Source organism: Vidua macroura, chromosome 2, assembly GCF_024509145.1.
Source record: "Vidua macroura isolate BioBank_ID:100142 chromosome 2, ASM2450914v1, whole genome shotgun sequence".
NCBI classification, from domain to species: domain Eukaryota; kingdom Metazoa; phylum Chordata; class Aves; order Passeriformes; family Viduidae; genus Vidua; species Vidua macroura.
Genome location: NC_071572.1, coordinates 99052602 through 99070965, shown reverse-complemented (window position 1 = coordinate 99070965; position 18364 = coordinate 99052602). Strand labels below are relative to the sequence as shown.

Genomic DNA, 18364 nt, shown 5'->3' with positions numbered 1-18364 from the left:
GAGCTCAGGTAATAGTGGCTGAGGCAAGACTAAACAGGATTTATTCCTTCTCACTGTTAGGCCATTTGACAGATTGATGCAGCTCTTCTAGCCTCTGAGTGCCACTGGCTCAGCCCAGCATTTATGCAGTGCTTTGTGCAGACTCTTTCTCCCAGTGCGAAACTTGCCCTATTCCAACAGGAGGTGGCTTATGGCTTCCTTCCACAGTTCCTGCAGGAGGATCCCTGGGTGAGATATGAGGCTTTTAGTGCCCTTTCCAGACCTGATCTCCATTTCTAATGTGAAGAGAGTGGAAGACTCTCTTCACATGGTGAGAGAATTCAATCACTGAATTGAATCAGTCAGTGGTGAGAATTTCAATCACTCAAAAAATTTTGGGTTTCTTTTTTTATGTGGAGATATGATATGGCATGGGAACTCCTCTTAAGAGAGACCTTCATAGTTGGATTAGCCTCTTGACATCTGTTAGGCATTGCTAACTAGGCACCTTGCCTTGGGAACTGTGAGTTTTATATTTTGAAAAAGACAAATGTACAGGTAAACAAAATGTTGCTAAACATTTATTTCAGATCTTGGATTATTTCTGACTTTTATAACCCTAGTATGTGTGGCATTGGCACATCCTGCAAGTATTATTTTATCTCTTAGATTCAGTGAGATGTAGGACAGTTTTAACTGTCCCTGTCTTGGAAAAGTCATTGGTGAAATTCTGAATCAAGGACAGGATTATGGCCCTTGTTTAGACTCCCATTCCAAACTTTGGCCAAAGCACCATCCATCTTCTACCTTGACACAGATTTAACATCAGCAGTGTGATTTAACTTGAAGAGTCTGTAGGAGCAGTAACCAGAAACCTGTGCTCAGACAGTATAGGATGAAAGACAGAGCATTTTCTTTAATGTGTTAATCAATCCTGTTTATTTAAGCATATTCAGGAAATTACGGTAAGTTGCTTAACTTCTCTTTTAATTTATTTACAGGTCTACTTTGCCTGTAGTGCTGAACTACTGTGATAGTTTGATTTTTATGATTTGAAGCATGAAGCTTTCAAAGCCATGTGTCAAAGGTATGTTATTTCAATAATACTGATATTTGTATATGTCCCTAAAAATATTGTATGTTTATGGGAGAAGTTTTCATCACTTTATTGAAGACTCAGCTCTGTTGAGAAGTCACAGTCCTGAGTAAAGGATGTTATGGAGCAGTAGGAACTCCTGCAGGGAGCTCTGACAGATATTTTCTCCCAGTGCTTGCCAATATAGTGAGGAAGTGTGCGTACTGCACCAGCTTTTAAAATAGTGCAACCTGATCCTTTCTTCACAGCTCAGGGGATGGGGGTGGGGAGTGAAGGTGAAAGAATAGTAGCCCATATCCTCCTCCTCATTTTGGGTCTGGGTTTCGTTACTGAGTAAAGAGAGCATTAATTGTGCATGAGTATTATGAGAAAGGACCCTTTGCTCTCAGCCTTCACATTTCTTGTGACATAGGCCAGGTTTAATCTAGTCTGTGTTAGGAGAAACTAAGAACACTTTACAGTGTCATAATGAGATTCCCCCTCATTTTCATTTTCCCTCAATGGTATGTAAATCATTGCTTGTAAGGGATAAAAATCTGTAGGAGTTATGAAACCAAAGTGATTGCACTAATGTCGAACTCCTAGTTAGCCTGCAGTGTTTATCGCTCTCCTTAGAGTCATAAAACTGAGATGAAACACACTTCAAAACAAAAGAGACTATCTAATTTTTCTCTATCTAACTAATAAAATTGATGAACTAATGTAAATCACTAACTAAATCTTTCAAAACGAGGATGGACAATGTGTAAGTCAGGAAATTGTTTTGTTGAGAGTTTCACTTATGTGTAGGATTTAAAAAGTGATCCAGATATAGGAGTTTATAGATTTAACTTTAAAAATTAATATTTAGTCAGTAGTTGTGACAACCAATCAGTACAGTGTTGTACAGTGGAATCTTTGTGATATTCATTGCTTTATGAAAAAGGATGTTCACACAAATAACACATTCAGACAGAAAGAAGGACACTAAAAGTTCTTAAAAAATTACAGCAGTCTCAATAATCTGTTCTTCTAGCTAGTGTTGACTGGTTTTCAGCATATTTATTTTTTACTTCTTTCTGGAGTCTAAAGGCATATTTCTCATCTGGTGAACTACTACTGAATTCCTTGTTTCCATTCATCAAAGTATTCATTTGAACCTGTAATCCATGCTAAGAATACTTTTTTAGCCTGTGCTAGGTGTATCTTGTGTACACATTATGTACATATTTTAAAGTGATGCCCTGTCTAGCTAATATCATCTATTCATGTGTTGTATTTACAATGCTAACTGTATGTGTAAAAAAACCCTACAACAGTACTTTAAAATATTCACAAGAATATGTTACTTTTTATGAAGCATTAATGCCAAACTTGAAAACTGTTCTATTAGACATCCATCAATATAGTTAGAGAGTAAGACCCAGAATCTAAAAGTAAGTTCAATTGAAGAAGCTGAGCAATACTAGATACTAGATATGAAACCTGCATAAGGGTTTATCCAAGAATGCTATCAGCCTTCAATTAGAAGTATCATGCCATCACTGGCTAACTGCTGGAAGGAAGCAAGAGTCTTCCTTTCTTAACCACTTTCCATAAAACACCAGTTACTATAAAAAGGATAACTGGAGCTGTTCTTCTTTCTTCCTGCACCACAGGCTCCATTTTTTAAAACTTCTTTTTCTCCGCCTGTATCTTATCCATTGTAAATAACCACTGCACATTCCTGTTGTTACTAGTGCTATCATATTACTGCAACAACATAAAATGGACATTTTGGATAACATAAGAGCTGGGTAGAGGCTTCTAAAAAGCAGTAACTGGACTTGCAGTCTTGTTAGCTATGCATGGCTGCTGCTTGTTAAAGTGCTACTGTGCAAAAGCCGAAACACTGGAACTGCCTGCTTGCAGAACCAGGAAGACTGTGCTGTCTGAAACAGTCTAATTTGCAAATGTAAGTTAGTAAAACCATTTACAAATGAGAAGATGGAAATGTGTCCAGAGTTTTAAGTGAAAGCTGTAGAAATCCATAGCACAGGCCTTTATGATGATCAGAGAAAACTGCTTGTTATTGTTAGGAATTATAGGCCTGCATTAAAAAAAAAAAAAAAAAAAAAAAAAAAAACAACAAAAACAAACAAACAAACAAAAAAAAAAACCAAAAACCACCCAAACAAAAAACTACAAAAAAACCTAAAAGTATCAGACATCAAATGGTAGAGACAGACTGGTCACATATACAGTAATACAGCAGTAGTTGACTGATAATCTTTTTCAAGTGTGAAAAAAGGAAAGGAAGGGTCATCCAGCTAATCATGTGCTAAATTGCGCATTTATGTACTTGAAGTATCAAAAGAAAAGCAGAGTTAGATAAATTAATAACAAACAAGCCTTATTTTTATGAACACAAAAAATTATCTTGATCTTGCAGACTTAAAAAGCCTTCATGCTGTAACATAAAACTGAATAAAAACTATATATTGTACATATTAAAATACAGGTTTCAACCCCAGTGACTTAATACAAATTCACTCTTCTTTGAACTTTAGTAACCCAACTCTTATCTCCAGTGGGTTTTGAAAGTTAAACCAGAAAGGACTGACAGTATGAGGAGGTGTGTATGTGTGTGTGCATACACACACACACACACACACACATGTACCTTCTTACCTAATCAATACATTTAAGATATATGTATCTTAAAAGAGAAAGTAGGTTGATATTTAATACCTTTATGCGTAGGATATTGAATTGCCATTTGTTTATTATCTCTGAGAGGGTGACAGATCTGTGGAACAACTGAAAGCAATTCAAGGCCAGAATTTAGGGGAAAGTGGGTTTGAGGTACACAGAAACTTAGCTCATGGTGATGGGAGTTGGCTCCAGTTTCTGTGCCTCAGTCATTAAGCCATGTCCCTTCCCAAGCTGCTTTTCCTATCCACCTAATACATCTAGCCACCTTTTGTTTTCAGAGAACAGGCAGTGTTGCCACTTGCTTTGTACTGTTGCCTTTAATTCTCTCTGTGACAAGCTGCAGAGCCACAGAAGCAGCCTGGCAGCAGCACTCAAGCTCCAAGTGCAGCAGAAGTAGGGAGCCCTGGAGGAGCCAGTCACAGCTCTCGGTCACTGGCCAGCCCATTGCTTGTAGAAGTTAGCATGCTTAAGTTGACATTGATCCCTCAAGGGACTAGCTACCAGCTAAACAAAACTGCAGCACAGGGCTAGCCAAGCATAGATTCTCTGTGACCCTGTGTCAGGACCTGTCATCCTGTTGTAAAAGCCAGCTATGTTACCTCCTTGCCCTCTGAGACTCCCAGGGAATCCCCAAGTAAATGAAGATAGGAGTTATTTACATGTCCTTCACGTCTCCAGCCCAATCTTTTTTTTTTTTTTTCTTAAAAACAAAAAAACAAACCAAAACCAACCAAAAACCCAAGGGATAATGGAGTACTCTAACAAGGCATATTTGTTCCCTTATGAAGGCTTACTACAACAAAGCAAGAATAATTTGCTCTGTTAATATAGATAATGGAAAATGTGGAAGTATCTCTGTGGTTAAAGAAGTGAGCATACTGTCATTGATGGTAGCATGACTTTTGTATTCTGCTGGGAAAGGCAGACACATTGGAATACTACTGGTAGTTTAGAATATTTAGAAGCCAGGAGTTCTACTAAGTCTATTAAATATGCTGAGGGTAGAAATGCTCATTTGCTTTTGCAGAGGAAATAGAGCAAAGATACACCACAGCAGAGAAAGCTAGCAGGACAAAGGAGATACTATTGACTCATTCCAGACTGCCGACTTAGCAGCTCAACTTTGTTTCTTTTTAACTTTTGTAACAGTAGGAGCTCAAAGCTTCTCAGTCTATTTTCTGCACAAATAGAAACACCCAGACTTCAAAAAGTAATATGCTTTGAAGAATCCCAAACCATTAACACATTAAAAACTGTGTGTACTATTAAACGAGCTTCGTGGTTACTTGAATTTTGCAGCAAGCAGATGATGCTGGTGTTTTGGCGTTTTGGCAATAATTTTTACACTGCTGCATTCTGGCAGACAATTCTTGACAAATATTAATTTGTAAAGCACTTCTTGTTGGTTTTAGTTAGTGTGATACAGTTTTATTGACTTTGCAGTGGGTAAGTACTGCTTCAATATTTTCACAGGCTGAGTAAACCCCACAGACACTTTTCCCCAGCTCAATAGCATATTGCAACAAGTTTCTAACCCTATAACATTACACTTATAACACTGGGGAAAGCATATTTAGATTTTTGTCCTCGGAACTTAGGTCTATATCCCTTTAAAAAAAAAAAAAAAGTAATATTTTTATTGTCCACTCTGGACAATGGAGTGTCCAGATATAACAGGGCCATCGATATGACAGCTTCTACTCTGACGGCATCCCTGTCCCAAAGTCCCATCAGGACCGTGCTCCCCGGTAAGAGACCGGCCCCCGCGTCCCCGCTCCCTCCTGGAGCGAGCGGTGCAACCTCACGGACACCCCACGCTTGCAAATACACCTCTCACGAGCTATCCCTTCTACAGCGTGCGCTTAAAACGTCACAGAACGTCACAAACTCAAACCGATCGGCATCGCGTAAGCCACGCTGGTATTGGAGCGTGCGAGTTGGATTTAACTTTGGATGCGTTCAGGGCCGGGCTCGGCGGGGCCCTGCAGCCTCCGCCGCCGCGCCCCGCGGAGCCGCTCACGGCGCCGGTCCCGCGGGGCGCGGGGGGGCCGCGGCGGGCGGGGCGCCCGTGCTCTGCCGCGGCGTCGGGGGCCGCGCCCCCCCCCGTTGGCGCGGCGGGCTGTCACTCAGGCGACGTCACAATACGCCTGTGTGAGCGCTGTAAACACTCGGGCGGGCGTGTGTGTGTGTGTGAGTGACGCGGGGGCGCGCCTCCCCGCCCCCCAGCTCCCCCCCGCCGCCCCCAGGGTGGCACCGAGCCGGCCGGGGGGGCGTCAAGCGCGCCCCCGGTTGTTTCCCTGCGCGCATGGTAGCGGCACGAAAGGTAGCATCACTGGAGCAGGGGATGATGTAATTCTCCCTCCGGCCGGTGACTGCCTGCGCTTGCACCGATCCGACTTGCAAACCGGAGGGGGGTGGTTGTTTTACGCGTGATCGTATCAGCATCTCCTGACGGCGCACCCCCCCAACGGCGCTTTAAACCCCGCTCCGCTCATCCCTCCCCTCCCCGGGGCACGGAAGAGGGATGGGGCTGGGGGAGGAGGGGAGCCCCGCGCCGTGTGTGCAGGGTAAACACGCCAGTGAGCGCCGCGCCGAGCGGTAAACAAGTCTGAGGTGCCCTCCGCCGCACGGCAACTTGCTGCGGGCGGGGTGTCCCCCCCGCACACATACACGCACGCACGCACACTCACTTCCCCCTAACAAAAGCCCGTTTAATATCAGAGTCAGCTTTTGTTCGGCGGGCGGCAGCCGCCGTCCCCTCTCCCGATCACCTTATTTCACCCGTCGGCCCCCCCGGCTAAATCCAGGGGTCCCCGACTCCCCGTCCCCTCTGCGCGCATCCCCGCTCGCTCCGCGGCGCTGTCCCCTCCCTGCCTCCAAAGCTCCCCCCGCTTCCCCAGAGCTCCCGGTCCCTGCTGCCCGCTCTCTGGGGCAGCAGGCAGGTAGGCGAGCAGGCGGCCCCCCCAGTCCCCGAAGAGGCAGTAGCTAAATGGCACTTACTGTCAGAAGAGAGGGCGAGGGGGGAAGCTTCTTCTCTCGGTGCAAAAGCAAAATAGCCACTCGCAGGACGTTGCCAGCATAGGAGGCAGCAAGGGAAAATAAAAAAAGATCTTCCAGTAGGGAGGTGGGGGGAAGGAGAGAGAGGGAGGAAGGGAGGAGGAGGATTCGCCTTTTAACCGGAGAAAAATAAAATCAAAAAATAACCGCGTGTGTGTTCCCCCCCCGGTTGCCTTTTTTGTGCAGTTTCAGCAAAGCTGCGAGGAAGTTGGTCCTTTTGTTCCACTATTTATAGATTGCGTCAACATTGCGAAAAGGAGAAGGCGGAGCGGTGGCACTTACTCCTCGCCGAGGGGTGGTGGGGGAAGATATCGGGGTGGAGGGGCGGGGCGGGGGGGGGACGTGAAAGCCCGGCGAGTACAAGCGACTTCAGCGCTCTCCCCCACCCGCCGCCACCGCCGCCGCCGCCGCGACCACGGGGAGAACCGGGCGGTGCAGCCGCGGCGGCGGCGGCGGGGAGAACCGCGCCGCTTCCCCGCCCGGCTGCCGCCGCACAGCACCGCCCCGCGGGCGGCGAGGCGAGGCGCGCCGAGCCGAGCGGCGGGGCCACGGGGAGGGGGGGACCCGCCGCTCGGTTGGGCGCTGATCGGCTCGCCGGTACCCTCCGTCTCCCGGTAGAACCTGTTGCGACCCCTTCGGCTGGGAGCTCCGAGGGCAGGTGCACGCACCACCCGGCTCCGTTTTCTTTTCGAGGTAGCGCCGAAGGGTGAATCAGGGGAGCCGAGGGGAAAACATTTTGAAACCTGGGTGTCGTGAAACTTAAGTATTTTCTCCGCCACCGAAGAAGAAGCGGGGGGAGGGGGCACAGAATGGGGGGGAGAGAGAAGGGGAACCGTCGTCTTCCTGGACGAAGGCCAATGTTTCTAAACTGAATGTAAACAAAGAAAACTGCAAACACCAGAGGAGGGCCTTCCACCGCCGCCAAGGCTGGGGGGACGTGTTCCCAAAGGGGTGCCGAGCTTAGCCCAGGGCTCGTTTCCCTCCGGGTCCTGAACGCCCACGGTCACCCCGGCCACCGCCCTCGGGTGCCACGGGACGGGGGAGAACTTTCTGCCGGCGGGGACGGCGCAGGGTAGCAAGCCTGGAAAAGAACCAAAACAAGTGTGCTCCTTTTTGTTGTTTTGTTTGTTTCCTTTCAACTTGTTTTTGGGGTAGTTTTTGTTGTTGTTGTTGCTGGTTTGTTTGTTTGTCTGTTTGTTGGTTTGGTGGGGGGTTTTTTGGGTTTTTTTTTTTGAGAGCGGGGTCTCGTCCCTCCTGCCCCGGGAGGCAGAGCCTTTGTGCCCCGGGCGGGCGGAGGCCGGGACCGGGCTTGTCTGAGCCTGCCGAGAGCTCCCGGCTCCAGCCTCGGGGCTCCGTAGAGCTGCTGGTGCTGTTACTTGTAACAGGCTCGGGGAAACATCCACGGGGCTCCTGCTCGGTTGAGCAAATCTTTCTATGTTTAGATGGGAAAATCCTTTCTTGCTATCACACAGGCCGGTGGGTTGTCACTGCGGGGTTAGAGAGGAGCTGGAGGGAAGGAGGAAGGCTGAAGACGTGCGTGACCGTGACATCGGCTGTGTGAGCGCCCTAAAAATACCCCTGATGGACCCGCGGGCGATTGTTGCCCTGCAGAAACACAGCCGTCGAACCGGGTGACGTTTAGAGGTTTTTCTCCCGCTCCTTGTTTTCGTGAGTTCTATGGGCGGATGAGTTCTCTTAGGCTTCGGACAACAGATGCCTTCGCGATGATGATTTTCTGGGGGAGAGTGCTATTCTCTCGGAAGTCTCCCTCTCCTGCTCCGCCCAACCCACGCACGGTCCCTGCTAGTGGTGGAGCTCCCTGCGGAGCGGGGAGCGCAGGTAATGCCTGAAGAAAGCTTCGACCGAATAAAATAAATTCCGTTAGTGTGGTGCCTTCCTTGAAGCGTCCCCTGAATGCCGGGCTTTACTACTTCGCCGCCAGATCTCCGTCCCACATCGCTGCTCTTGCGACAGAACACGGTGCTTGCTCATCTTCCGTGGCTACTCTTTGCTTTTTCTGCTGAGGTTGCAGGAAAAAAAAAAAAAAAAGGGAAAGGGGAAAGAAAAAAATCAACGAAAATTACGTAGTTCGAAGACGGATGGTGTTGAATGTCTGATTTTTTTTTTTTTTTTTTTTTTTTTTTTTTTTTTTTTTTTTTTTTTTTCGTACAAAACCCCTGGCACAAGTGGGCTCTTTTAACAGCCTTTTAACTGAGGGTGTAAAAATTGACTAGTAGTGGAAAGTAGTAAATAGTGGAAATACAGAAATACAGGCTAGATCCAAACTGTGAACCGTGAATAAACCTTATTGGAAAGAGCTGAAGTGAGCAGAGAGTAGGTAGGCAATTCTCTCGCTTCTGTTCTGAAAAAGGAGTGCGACGCGTTGGCACTTTTTTTTTTACATTCTGAGAAAAAAGAGTAAAGAAAGAAAAGTAGCGTTGTGGTAGAAATGGGATGATAAAAGCAAGATGTAAAAGGATAAGTACCGAAGTGGGTATGCCCGCCCCGGGCGCTGCCCCGCCGCAGCCCGGTGGCTCGGAGCCGGCGGCTGAGCTTCAGCAGAAGCCACGGCGTTCAGAAATGTTGCAACAGCACTTTAGAAGTCTCTAAAGAAAAGCTGAATTGTTGGAACTTAGGTAACTTAAGGAAACTCGTTATGACCTACGTTGCTGTTCTGAGTCAGCAGCTGCAGCCCCAGCCCCGGCGGGTCCCGCCGCCACCGCGCACCCCGCACCCCTTGGGCGGAGCCGCCCCCCCGCCGCCGCCCGGGCTCGCTGCTTCCCGGGTTTACAAACAAACTCGCCTGGATCGAGACGGTTTCACTTCTGCTCTAAGGAATGCCTCCGCTGCATTTTTTTTTTTTTTTTTTCCTCCTCCCAGGTTTGCGGACAGAGCAGCTTGCCTGCCTCAGCGCTGCTTTACCGGCTGGTTTTTGAGGGGGAAAGAGCTTAAGCGGAGGACAAAGTCTTTTCCCCAAGTTTTTAAGAGCTGTACTTTATATCCCGAAGGGATAGTCATTGTTTTCTCCACCGGGAAATAGATGCCTTATAGGGAAAAGTTACTACATGTTGCACAGTGCTTTGCTCTTACGATAAGAGAAGGAAACTCTGAAGTTCCAATCAAAAACTTACCAAACAACTTCCCATGTTTCTTCTGTAATGTAAAGTAAAAGTAGCAACGATTAAACGCCAAACGTCCACACTGTCAAGATTCATAGCTGAATCCAGTTTGCAGCGAGCTCGGACAGTTGCGCCGAGCGTTTGTTAAACGCACGGTCAGGGTCAGGGGAAGAACCCTGAATGTTTTAACATCTTGTTTAAAGTTACCTGTGCGCGAAGGTACCGCATCACCCCGGCCAGGCGAGGGACGGGGAAAATCATCCAGTCAGCTTTCTTTGATATTCAAAATGACGAAAGACTCGAGACGAAATGACCTCAGAGAACTCCGCCTTTGGAAAGCAGCTCTTGCCGCCTCTCCCTTGCCCCCCGCAGTTCCCCCTCAATTCTCACTTTTTCTATATCGACACGTCGTTGCCACCAGCAGGAGAACTGAAAAGACGAAACTTAGCTCCAAACGCCTTGGTTTTCCGGTCAGGCGTTTACCGGGTTTGCCCACCGCTTCGAGCGCTGCTTTTGGTATTATTGTCATTATTACTGATATATTTTTATAAACTTTTAGGTTTTTATTGGTCGAGTACGGCAAATTACTGCATTTAATAAATAGGACAGAAAATCTAATTTCCTTTCCTTTATTTATTTTTAAAAATAAAATCTCGCAGCAATGGTAGAGACTTGATTCGATGCTCTTTAGTAACAACTTGCAGCAGCTGTGAGTTTCTAACAGTGATAGTTCAGCGTCTCCTCTTAAGAAACCAGTGAAATTCGGAGGCAGCGGCTGAAAGCAGCTCCCCGTACCCCTAAGCAGGGAGGGGGGCAGGAAAATGCCTCCTACGGTTTTGGGTGTCGGGAAAGAGTTGTTTCTCGGTGTGGTGGTGGCACGTCCCCAAGCCCCGTTTCCCAGCAGATTCCCAGTTTGCAGCTGGACACGGGGGTACGTCCCTGCTGCCTCACCGTGGGGATGAGCCACTGTCGCTCAGCCACCTCCGGCTCTGCTTTCGGCGGGTGCTGCCAACCACCACCAAATAAAGTCAACGCCTTCGCCTGCCTGAATTTTATTTTTTTAAAGAACCCCTAAAATTCCCCCGCGGTGTCATGGAAAGAGAGAGCTCTTCTTGCTCATAAGCCCCAAATGTCAAAGGCAAAGGAGAGAAGATATTTGCACTTAAGGGAGGAAAAAATGAAAGAAAAACCCAAAACCGAAAAATCAAAAATGCAAGCTCAACAATAAAAGCCCCAGATATAGCTGGGGAGGAGAGAGAAGTGAGGGAAGAGGGAGTGAGAAGGGGGGGGCTTCAGCTGTACCGGGGCTGACACAGTGCTTCTGCACTTCCAGCGAAGCAGGAGCGACTCCGGCATCCCGCTTTCCTCCTCGGCGGTTTTCTTGGGAATGCTGCGGGAGCACCGAGGTTTCTCCCGGACTGCACACCCCGGGCTCTGCGAGGCAGCCCCAGGACCCCGTGACCTCCCCTTGTCCCCCGCTCAAACGCCTCCAGAGGGCTTGGGCAGCCCCACAGCGGGAGGAGGGCGGGCGGCGGAGCCCCCTCCACTCCCCTAAATCGCTCTCCGTACGATTAAGCCCCCAGAATGGGCTGGAAAGGCGAGATTTTGGGAAACCTGTGGAGAGAATGGACGTGATCTGCGTGTCGAAGCGAAGCTGAAGGATCAGTAAGCCGCAGTTAACACCGGTCATTTCTGCCGAGATTTTTGGGGCACTTTACAATTTTTTTTGGTCTGATTTTTTTTTTTTTTTTTTGGGGGGGGGAGGGTGTGTCTAGACCCACGTAATTTCGTAATAATTTTTCAGACACCGTTGTCATGTCCAGCGTGTGTGACCAGGTTGTTAAAGACTAGGCGATTTTTGTTCATACAAACTGGATCTCTGAGAGGTCTAACTTAACCCCGTGCGGCTCATCACGTTTCTTTTACCGAAAAAAGTACCTTTCTGGAGAGCCCGCCGTCTGCTCGGTACTGCTCTCTATTGCGGGACCGAAAAGGTACGATGCAATGTATGCAAAGTGACTGTAGCCTTTCAGGATGTTACTGAGGTTAAATCAAAGTCCCGGGACGGTAAGAGCAAAAACCTGGTAGCCGTCCAAGAACAAAATCGTTGTTTTCAATTGAGTCGAGGTTTGGTGTGGGTTGTTTTTTGCTGTTTTTTTTCTTTTTTTTTTTTTTTTTTCTCCGTTCTTCTTTTTCTTTCCTAGTGTAGCTGGAAAGTGTCTTTGTTCCTTGTAAATTAATGGGGTCTTTAACACGTTCTCGTCACGATTGAGACGATATATACCGCAAAAAATGACAGCGCTTAGCAAAAGAAATGCAGTAACCTGGATGACCAGTGCCTTGGGAGCACTTGCCTTTTCCGTTTTTTTTTTTTCTTTTTTTTCCTTTTATTTTCATTTTAATGAATTAATTTATTTTTTAAGACTTCAGTGATTTCAGAACTGTGGTCAGGAGCAGGGGGTATTATTTCATAAATGTCTCCCATGGCAGCCTAGCCGCCTCTGGCCGGAGAGGGGCTGCAGGGCACCGGGACCATGGGCATGGGGACATCACTTGTCCCTACCGCAAGCGTTAAGTTTCTCGCTCCTTTTCGTTCCCCAGTCCAAAGATTTCTCTGATGATAACAAAATATCTGTGTAAAGGCTCGCTTTCGTGCCAGGCTCAACATCCTGCTCATCCCCTCGATGTCAGCTTTCTCAGCGTCCCGTTTTCGAACACACTTTTCCGCAGAGATGTCCCCAAGCTCATATTTTTGTGTGTCCCCTGTCCCTCTCCTGCCACAGTGACATTGAGGCGGGGTTTCGTCTCTTGTCAAACTGTGCACAGACTTAGGTGTAAATTCAGGATTATGTGATTTAAAATCTCGTCGTAAAAATACCAAATGCTAAAGTACTCGGCACCTTGGGTGTCTGGTGGTACTTTTATTTCTCCTGGCACATCAGGAGTTATTTAACATGTAGAAAAAAAGCGAAGGATCACGTCTTGTTAGCAGAAAGTCAAACGACGCAATTAAGCAAAGAAGTTCAGAGTCGGGAAAAGCTGGAATGCCCCTATTAAAAAAAAAAATCAAAAAAGCAGCAACAACTGTTTAGGGATCCGCGGCCCCCCCCCCCCCCCCCCCCCCAGTGTGACCTTTTGGAGTTGAGTTAGCTGCTTAGCTGCTGCTTTTGAGTTATTTAGTCGTTCGGGGCAGATGCCGAGCTGCTGAGGATCCCAGGGCAGGTCCCAGTGAAGCGGTGGTGAAGCCAGGAGCCAGAGTGTCCTGGCAGTGCAGCCATCCTTACCATCACCTCTTGGTCAGGGGAAGCGAGGCGAAGAGCAGCTGCCAGCCTGCTTCAGATCTGCTTCCCAGACAGGTTTTGGCTTCCGGGGAAAAGAGTGGCTACTGTAAAATGTTCAAATTGCTCGAATGGAAACTTTCCGGTGCATTGGAAACATGTAAAGACAGAAACGACAATGACACCGTTTCTAAACGTAACTTCTGACTCTCCGAAAAGCCTTCGGGACCTGGTACTGAATGACAGTAATTTCAATACCGCTCCGCTGAAACTGAAACATGTGTGCTTGGGGAGTTTTAGACTTTCCTTTTCCATAACCTCTGGAGAATGGGGGAGTCCTTTATCACTGCCTGTCCTGCCATCCATGCTACGGGCGCCTTGTCCATTTCCCGCAGGTTTCCCAGCGGGGCAGCGGGGTCTCCCTGCGGTCGGGGTTCATTTTCCTCGCTCCTCCCTTGGCCCCTTGGACTGGCCTGTGCAGGACAGAGGGATCGCTGCACCGCCACCGCCACCCGCTGCCACCTGCCCTGCGCGCCCCGGCCGGGGACAGTGGTTCTGCAGCTACTTCCAAATGATTAATGTTTTGTTGGGTTTTTTCCTCCCTAAATATTTTTTGGTTTTATTGTTGTTGTTTCTCTGCACCAGCCTCTTATCTTTTCTCGCAGACACTCGAACCAGTCAGTGAAGGCAGTGGGCGTGCAGGCAGCTGCGGCAGCCCGGAGATCTCCCCTCTCTCCTGCTCTCCTCTGAACGCTGCCGTTAACACGCTGGCAGTGCTGGTGATCCGGCTCCAGCTGCTGCTGCTACTGCTGGTCAATATTTACCACCAGACAGTCGTTTATCTCCCGCGTTCAGCTTACTGTTTTTATTTCCGGAAAGAAAAAATAAATAAATTTTTTAAAAAAGTATCTTCGGCCATTTTCTGCAAACTTGACACCCTGAGTTGCAGGTTTGTCCGTGCTTGGACTTTCCTGGGGAGCAGAAACGTTGCTGACTTTTCCCTGAGCACAGTAACTGCAAACACCACAGCAAAGCAGCGTGTGGGTCCCATCCGCAGAGCCCCCGGCTCCTTTTCCCGTGCTTGTCTCTCTAACAGTGGCCATGTGCTATCCCGGGGCACGATTAGCTCTTGCCTTGGCCCTGGAACTGTCAGCGGGGGCTGCACTCGCTAAGTCCCTCCGTTTCGTACCTCCTGGCCGGTACACGGGGGACGAGCTTCGCCCTAGGGCACCCCGGGGGACAGGTGGGATGGGTACCCGCGGAGGAGCTGTGGCTGTGCCCGCACAGTTGTGGCACTATGTTGGGACAGTTCACGACAATTCACTGGGAAAGTCTGGCACAGCGCTGGGACAGTCTGTGACTATGGTCAGGCAGTGCTAGGACAGTTGGGGCGATGCTAGGACAGTCGGGTACAGCATTAGAACAATTGTGATAATGCTGGGACATCCTGGAACGGTGCTGGGACAAAGCTGGGTCAGACTGGAACTGCTCTGGCACCGTTCGAGACAGTGCTGGAACGTCTGAGACAGTGCTGGTGCAGTCTGGAACTACCTTAGGACAGTCTTGGCACAGACTGGGCCAGGGCTGGAATAGTGCTGGAACAATTAGGACAGTGCCGGTACCTCTTGGGACGGTGCCGGGACAGCCGGAGCAGTCCTTGCTGCCAGAGGGCAGCGCCGGGAGGCGCCGGGTCGGGCGGAGGCCGAGCCGGGCAGGACATGCGGGGCGGAGGGAGCTGCCTGTGGCACCGCCGTCACCCGGGGCCGGGCCGCGGAGGGGCTGAGCCTCGGCCTCGGTTTCTGCCGCTCGCCGCGGAGACCGCCCCGGACACTCGCGGCTCGGCCCGGCCCGGCCCGGCCTCTCTGCGGCCGCGGCGAAGGGTCCGTGCGGGGAAGGGCTGGCCTGCAAAGCCGACCCTGGGCTCTCCGCCCAGTTCGCCCAGGGCTCGCTACAGCTGGCCGCCGCCTCCCCCCGGGCTCTCCGGTAACACGGGGCTGCCGAGATGCGGCGTTCAAAAAGTGTCCGTATCCCGCATCTCCTCCCTGTAAAAATACATGGTTAGCCCAAAGCTCGAAAAGGCTGTCGATAATATCAATCCCTTCTGGCTTCTGTACAGCTGCACCAATACACCTTGTGGTTTCCCCACTCGTTCCATTTTTCTTTTGCCTCCCACCTTGGAGACCCTTGGCCGCCGCCCGCGCCGCCCCGACCCCGCCGCCGGGCCGCCCATGCGGGTCACTCGGGGCGGCAGCGCCGGCCATTCCCCTTCCAGGGCGGTGCGGCCGTCCCGCCGATACTCCTCTATTGAAACTGCAAAGCATTCGCCCTCTCAAAGCTAGTGGCTCTGAAAAGATGTCTTCTTCATTACTTTTGCTTAGAGATGCAAAATACAGTTTTTTTCCTGGCCATAATAATTTAGCGGACCAAATTCATTAAAGAGGTTTACGTTCTACAATCCCGTGGGACGATTTTAATCGACGATGAAATGTTGTTTGACTTGGCAGTGTAACAGTGGGGATTTGACTCATCAAGATGTAAATTAAGAGTGAACAGAGAAAAAATGTTTCCCTGCATACATCTGAATGTATATTTCCTCCTTTTAATAGATTAATTAATATTACTTCTCAGTCATAAATTAATAAGTGTTCTAGAGTGAACTGAATGAAAAGTAACCAAATGATTAGTGTATCAAGTGGCTAATGTATGGAGAAACCTTCAGTATCTCTAATGTATATCTGCTTAGATAGAAATGAAAGTATTTGCGTGATGAAATGCATGTGCTTGTGGCTTTGGAGATTTGCAATGTGCAAATGTAATAGTACTGCTCCTGCTGAAGTGCTCACCCATACTAGCAATGCTCAGTGCTTCAAGATGATGCTAAGTGCTGGTCTAGAATTCAAACTAGTTTTGAATTGTTACTTCAAGGTATGCAAACTCCAGAGAGAAATGAGATTTCAGCAGCTTCACATGTCTGGCCTGTTGTATTACCTGACTCTTCATGGTTTAATGTGCAACTGTATATTTATCACTCTTTTGAGAGTCTAGATTTTCTCATGTATTGCACAGCAAATTGAAGCAATTGATTTGGAAGCGTATATCCTACCTTAGGTGCCAGATCCCTGATCTGTCAGTATCTGGCTAAAGGTAAAATTTTTAAGATGTTATATGAAAAGGAATTCTTGTAAATTTAAAATGATATTCAGAAAGGATTTGCTAATCAAAAGCTAGTTACATAACTTTAGTAAATATGGCTTGGCTTTTTTTTGTTTCTCTTTTTATTTTTTTACAGGTCAAGTGAGTGGCTCAGCAGTGTGTGACACTACAAAAACTGTAAGTTAACACAATCAACACGTGGTTTACACACAACCATTTCTGGTACACATTGGCTATCTGTAATACAGATCTCAGAAAACAGACCAGCAACACTTAGTTCACTTCCCAGAAGTATACTTATGTCAGAAACTTTAGTTAAGTTTTCCACATGAGACTCTTATTCACCTGAGAACATCTTGAATTGTTTGGTGCTTGGGTAGCTCAGATGGGACCGTAGGCCTGGATCCCCAAAGGTCATCTGGGGTCCTTGGGCATCTGACTCCTGTTTAAGTATTTTTTTGCTGGGCAGTAGGAGGTAGGTATCTGAATACCTTTAGATTCTAAGCCTCATTTTTTTCTTAGGCATTACATCAGAGATCTCTCATTGCGCCTGTAAATGTACACTTGCCAGAAAATAACCCTGGACAAGAATATCCTACTTCTAATGAACAGACTTCAGCTCTTCTGCTCTAGTGGCCTGCACTGCGCTGCACTGCACTGAGCTCCATTTTGTAATTGGCAGGTGAGACTATTTCATCAGTAAATCTCTTTGCTCTTGAGAACAGGAGAGAAGCATAAGTCTATTGAAAATGAGCTTCTAAGGTTAATTCCATACATCTTAATCTGGAAGGAAAAAAAATCTCAGAAACAGTGGAAGAAAGTATGGGAGGAAAGTGAAAAAAAATCAGTGCAAGAGCACAGCAAGAATGAGAAACGGGAGGCGTATGTTTGAGATATCCAGGGGCATATATAAATCAATATATAGCTAGACAACTTACATAATGTTCTCAAAGCTTGTATTATAAATATGAGAATAGAGAGAATCATATTTGGGGGACATTCTCCTGAATATGGGTAGGTGGAAGTTTTGTGCTTAATAGAAGCTAGTTCCAGCTGCAGCAGAACCGTTCACTAATGCAGTGCCACTCAGAAGGACTTATCTGAGAGCAGTTATTATGTCTTTATAACAATAATTTCAAGGAAGAAATGAATTTCCATTTTTGTAATTAAAATAGTTGGTTTTATTATATTTTTCCATTTATTTCTAAATTTGGATGGCTACTGCAGGAACAGGTATGGTACATAACATATGCCTGACTGATTGGCCTATCTCCACATCCTAGCTGCTTGCCTACCTCATGCCAAGTTTGAGTGAAGTAATGGGTCTTATGCTGTCTCCCAAAACTCAACAGATTTTGTGTCAGTCAAGGGATTCCTATCAGGCATGAAGGATGCACAGGAACCTTCCCATAACAATGAATTCTAGCCCAGAAACTCTCACGAAGGAACTGTAATTCACGGTACTCTACCTGAATATGTTTTATCATGCAGAAGGCAATTACATGAAGATAGTTTAAAATATATGGGTTATTAATATCACATGGCTATGCACACTAGTTGTATTGGCTGATTGAAGAAACAAGAATAGGCTAATTAGCAGAATTTATTTAACACTAGCCCTGAATTTTGTCCTGCCAGGATCACTGCCCTCTCAGAGCTCTCTGGAACGCATACATGCACTTTCCACCTTACTATGAAAGTCATCTACTGGGAAAGTTTGTGATTGTCTCTACTCCTTCCTTTTGGAACCCTAGGTCTCTGAGGAAGGAAAATAAGCATGTCATATGAAAACCCCCTAAAGTTTGTGCTTGATATTTTAACTTCCCTTTGCAAGGCAGCTGCTGCTTTTGCACGTGTGGGAATCTGGTGAGCCGTACAATCTTAGGCTGAGGATTTCTATTCACTAGGGATTAGCTGAACTGTTTTCCTAAATCAGTCACCAGATCTGGATTCCAAATTAACAAAGTGGTGCTGAGCAATAATGTAGGCTGTAGGTAGCAGCTGTGCAA

At 47.4% G+C, this 18364-nt stretch overlaps 2 long non-coding RNA genes across 12 annotated transcripts in view; one reads left to right on the top strand and one right to left on the bottom strand.

Annotated features, from left to right (window-relative positions):
• The window catches only part of LOC128803348 (uncharacterized), a 78816-nt gene extending 71585 nt beyond the window's left edge, over window positions 1-7231 (bottom strand). For 2 of the 3 annotated variants that reach the window (XR_008435699.1, XR_008435700.1), the window contains exon 1: window positions 6749-7230. This is a non-coding gene — a long non-coding RNA (uncharacterized LOC128803348). Of the gene's footprint in view, window positions 1-6748 lie in introns of all 3 variants that reach the window. The other variant, XR_008435698.1, reaches the window with a different exon arrangement.
• Window positions 1-18364, top strand: part of LOC128803347 (uncharacterized) — an 85675-nt gene that overhangs the window by 43057 nt on the left and 24254 nt on the right. For 7 of the 9 annotated variants that reach the window (XR_008435697.1, XR_008435690.1, XR_008435696.1 and 4 more), the window contains 2 exons: window positions 981-1066; window positions 16492-16532. This is a non-coding gene — a long non-coding RNA (uncharacterized LOC128803347). Of the gene's footprint in view, window positions 1-980; window positions 1067-4775; window positions 5050-13867; window positions 14072-16491; window positions 16533-18364 lie in introns of those variants that run through there. The other 2 variants (XR_008435695.1, XR_008435692.1) reach the window with 2 other exon arrangements.